This window comes from Mus pahari, chromosome 10, assembly GCF_900095145.1.
Source record: "Mus pahari chromosome 10, PAHARI_EIJ_v1.1, whole genome shotgun sequence".
Lineage (NCBI taxonomy): Eukaryota > Metazoa > Chordata > Mammalia > Rodentia > Muridae > Mus > Mus pahari.
Genome location: NC_034599.1, coordinates 99,758,282 through 99,763,129, shown reverse-complemented (window position 1 = coordinate 99,763,129; position 4,848 = coordinate 99,758,282). Strand labels below are relative to the sequence as shown.

At 42.2% G+C, this 4,848-nt stretch overlaps 1 long non-coding RNA gene across 1 annotated transcript; it reads right to left on the bottom strand.

The window, feature by feature from the left end:
* Positions 1-1,262: 1,262 nt before the first annotated feature.
* On the bottom strand, positions 1,263-3,426 carry LOC115064801. Its single transcript, XR_003844617.1, has 3 exons — positions 3,318-3,426; positions 2,236-2,281; positions 1,263-1,357 (listed from the first exon to the last, which is right to left on the bottom strand). It is a non-coding gene; the product is annotated as an uncharacterized LOC115064801 (long non-coding RNA).
* Between the last annotated feature and the right edge of the window lie 1,422 nt (positions 3,427-4,848).

Below are 4,848 nucleotides of genomic sequence, written 5' to 3'. Positions count from 1 at the left end.
CCTGTGCTGTCGTAATGAGAGCTGTGCCTGCTCTCACTGAATAGCTAAAGTCGCTGTGCCTGGAATTCCACAAGACAGGTCCCTGGAGAGTTCTCTGGGGTTGGAGGAGGGGTGTTTAAAATTGGCTCTGAAGGGCCAAGCCAAGTTCTCAGTGAGCCCAAGTGACTCGTTCTTTCTGCTCTACAAATGATCCAAATACAAATTGGAAATGGAATTAGAATCTAAGTCAGCGGGGGATGGGAGGGAGGGCAGAGCCTATAACCTTTGCAAACATCTGCTAACTTGGGTTTACAGCCTGATGGGGGCAGGGCAGAAGGAGAGGCTCCACCTGTCTCCCAGGTGGGTGGCACCTGCCATTGAAGTCACACAGCATGTGTCAGGAAGAACGGAGGAAGCTATTGATGCCTTAACATTTACCTGGCATATACACTTAAAGAAATCCCAGGCCTGTGCCAGAGGATAGATAGAGTTTGTCTCTAGTCTCGAGGACTGGATCTGAGCTGAGACAGAGGGAGGGTCTCTTCTTGCACTGGGGTCCACTGACTCTTCTCTGACGGCATGAGTTCTTCAGAGCTCACTCGATTTGCCCTTAGCTCAGCTTTTCTGCTGCTCTGCAGCCTTTAGATGTTAACAAAGCAGTGACTGAAGCTAATTCCCCAGAGAATAGGCAAGTGGGTATACACTCATCTAACTAGAAGTGTGTCTAGCTTCTTGTTTCTAGTTCTTAAGAATCCACAGTGTCTAGTTCAAACTCTGCACACACACACACACACCACACACACACACACACACACACACACACACACACACACACACACACACACACAACCTTGAAAGGCTGACTGAATAAAATGTCCAGGGACCTCAGAACCTCCGAAACAACACCCAGGGAGAATTCCCTGGCGTTTCTTTGGCCGGGGTACTCTTTATTTCTTTTTCTTGCCTTATTGCGCTGGCTCTAACTTGTAGCAATCTGTGGAGTAACAGTGAGGAGGGTCAGCTTCCTTGCCTTGCTCTCAACTGAGACTTGGAGCTGAAGAAGCCAGAAACACAAGTAGTCAAGAAAAAAAAGCTACTCCTTCCCCCAGACAGCAGAAAAATGCAGTCCAAGATAAAACTGTTAGGTACTAAAGCCTCTACTCCAATCAAATGCCCTACAGCCCACCATGACACTACCCAAGGCACAGTAGGAACATAGACTCCTACCCTACCCAGGTTGCGATACAATCCTCCAGTCCTCCTGCGGGGAGGGTCCCAGTCCTGCGGGGATGGTCCCAGTCCTGCGGGGAGGGGTCCCAGTCCTGCGGGGATGGTCCCAGTCCTGCGGGGAGGGTCCCAAAGAAGATTCAGTAGGCACCTGTGGATAGACATTTTTTAGTGCAGGGAAATTAACATTTTCACTCTGTTGCGCCTTCCAACTGGCATGCGGTGTCTCTCCTTATTTAGAGCTTCTCCAATTTCTTTCCATCTGTGTTTTGGAGTTTTTAACCATGCAAGTCCTGTGTGTGTGTTTCACGGCACTAAAGATGTACGTGGCATTAAAATTTGGGGGGAACCATTTGCTCACTGGATGTAAAAATAACATTGACTTTTTGTTTGTCTTGCATGCTTGGCTTTGGTGAATTCACTTATTCTAGAAGTTTTTGTTTCCGTACATCACATGGGGTCTTCTGCAATTGAAATGATGTCATATGCAAAGATGGTTCTGTTTTCTTTCTTACCTTATGGTAAGCATGGTCTTTAATTTACTTTTCTTGCCTTATTACACTGCCTATAACATTTAGCCCTCTGTGGAATGAGATTGAGAACAGTAGATATGTGAAAGGCCACTGGGTTATGTCAAATGTTTGAACACACACATTTGAACACACACATTTGTTATGAACAAATGTATGAACACACACACACACACACACACATACACACACAAAAGCAAGAGATCTATGTTGGGTATCTTCCTCGGTTACGATCCACCTTACTTTTCGGGACAGGATCTTGCACTGTCTCAAATCTTGGATCTCCTCTCTCTCACTTGCTCGGTGACTTGGCTAGGCTGACGCAGTGAGTTCCAGGGAACTACCAGTGACTTCCTCCTCGGTGATGGGATGACAGAAGTGTCATGGTTGGGGACCCAAACTCAGGTCCTCCTACATACACAGCAAAGCTCTACTGGCTATGCACTGCCCCAGTGCCTCAAGTGTTTCTGTAAATCAATTGATATCATATCTTCTTTACCTGTTAATATAGTAGATTGTTATCGGTTGGCTTTTGAAGGTTGAACCTGTGTGGAATAAAATATGCTTGGTCACATTGTGTAATTATTTTTGTCTGCTAGGTTATATTTAATTTAATTTTTTTTTTTTTTTTTTTTTTTTTTTGGTTTTTCGAGACAGGGTTTCTCTGTGTAGCCCTGGCTGTCCTGGAACTCACTTTGTAGACCAGGCTGNAGCCCTGGCTGTCCTGGAACTCACTTTGTAGACCAGGCTGGCCTCGAACTCAGAAATCCACCTGCTTCTGCCTCCCGAGTGCTGGGATTAAAGGCATGCGCCACCACACCCGGCATATTTAATATTTTTGGACTTTTGCATATATGTTCATGAATATACAGGTTTCTTTTTTGTTCTTGTTTTTGTTTTTGTTTTGTCTTGGTATAAGGACAGTAATTGTTTCATTGAAAACTTGGGAAGAGTTATCTATCCTTCTATTTCCTAGAAGAGATTGTATAAATTGGTTTTAATTATTTAAGGATTTGTTAAAATTGGGGGCAGAGTTTTATAATTGTAGCTTTAATTTCTGTCATAGTATAGGGCTAGTCATTTATCTATTTCATACTGAGCAAATTAAAATACTTTGTATTTTGAAATATTTGTCCATTTAGTCTAAGCTGACACACGTGTGTGATCAGAGCTGGTTTTGGTAATCCTGTGTTATCTTTTTAGTATTTATAGGGTTAGTAGAGACAGTCATTGTACATCCTTTTCCCCACTTAAGGTGTGTGTCAGCTTTGTTGGCCTTTGCCTAGACCAAAGCCTTTGTTTCTTCGCCAGTTCTATCCTTTATTGATATATAATTTTATGGATTTCTGTTCTCATCTGCACCATTTGCCCATGCTATTTATTCTGCCCTTCTTCTCCCACCTCTTGGTATGAGAGCTCAGAATATTGTTTTGAAGGTATTCTAAAATCCCCTTCTCAGTGTAGCTTTAACAGCCTCCCACAAATGTCGACATTAAATATTCACATGTTGTACATCTGAAGATTTTGCCGTGGAATCGCCCTGGATATATGCACATCTAGACGTGTGCCTTGTGTACTCACCAGGAGGAGCATGGCGGTGCTCTCTGGGGACTTGTGATCTCAGTTGGTGACTTTCCTCACAGGTTCTCTCTGATCACCTGATGAAACTGACTACTCCCTTCCATCTTCAATTGATCCTTCTCTCCTTGGTTAAAAAAAATCAGAAGAAAACTTGCAATTTATTAAATTATCCTCATCTCACCAAGTTTTAATGATATAGTATGAGTCACTGGTTTCCTATACCATGGTTTAGGTGGTGACTCATTTACAGCTTTAGATCATAGTACTCCAAATATCCCCAGATGTGTTCAGCAAAAGCTCCTTCAGCCTGATGTCTATATCCTTTTGACACATCTTCATGGTTGACCACAGAACATGTAATAAGCGCATCTTGCACTTGTATGCAACAGACTAGGAATTAGATACTGTTTTTAATTTTGCCCCATAGGTCTTAGAGGCTTCAGACTTGTGTTGAACTTTTCAACGTTGATTGTACTGGAGTTCTCTATATATATATTGATAACTTGCTTTGTAAATTACAATGATTCCCTTTTGTTTACTTTATTCTTTTATAATCATATGGCTTCCTTCTTTGTCTTTTTGTAGTTGTCTGATATAACTTCTCCTGCTCACTTTTGGTGTCTATTTGCCTGAAACAATTTTTTCCTAACTATTAACTTTTGGTCTTTACTGGTGGAGTGAGTTTCTTGTAGATAGTGTCTCTGGGTCATTTTCCAACCATTCAAGTGAGGTATTTTATCTATTTACATCTAATGTTATGATAAGAATATGAATGTTTGCAGATTTGCTCCTTTCCATCTTCCCTTCTCCCCACCCTCCTCCTTTTTTGTGATTTGGTGCTGTCTTGGTTCACATACCTTTGCTCGCTGAATTCTATTGCTTTCCCTCAGTCACTCAACTAACTGTGAATACTCAACTTTTCTATTGATTCCCCTAATATTCTTAATTTTAAGGGTTAGATACCTGCTTTTTATTACTTAATGTTTTGTTTAATCAACTCCCCCACATTTGTGATCAATCCTACATTACTGTTGCTGGCCAGCCTACCCCCACACTGTGTGTGATAAAACTTTTCTTGGGGAGATACAACATACACATCTACTCATCCCAAATAAGAGATGACAAACCAAACTACAGATACCCCCAAAGTCCAACTTGATGAGCCATGAGTTTTACTGCGGTTAATTACAGAAATATGGGCAAGGAGTTACAGGAATAGAAATAACCTAAACATAGCTGCCTCACCAAAGCCCACCCCAGCATGGATGACAGTTCACAAATCTGGGAACCTGGAGCACACTGCACAACCTACAAGAAGCTCAACAGGTTGGAGAGTGTCCTTTCCATGTGCCTCAGTTGGTCTAAATCTTTTTCCAAACAGCTCAACAGCTGGGTTGGTTTCTGCTTTTTCCCAGCAGTTGTTCTGGTCTTAAGATACTTTGCAGCTCAGCTTCATTTCCTTTGAGACCAACTCTCAGCTTTTATTGTTTACTCTGTCAAGGAGGAAGCTTGTGAATCTGGTCAGTTTCAG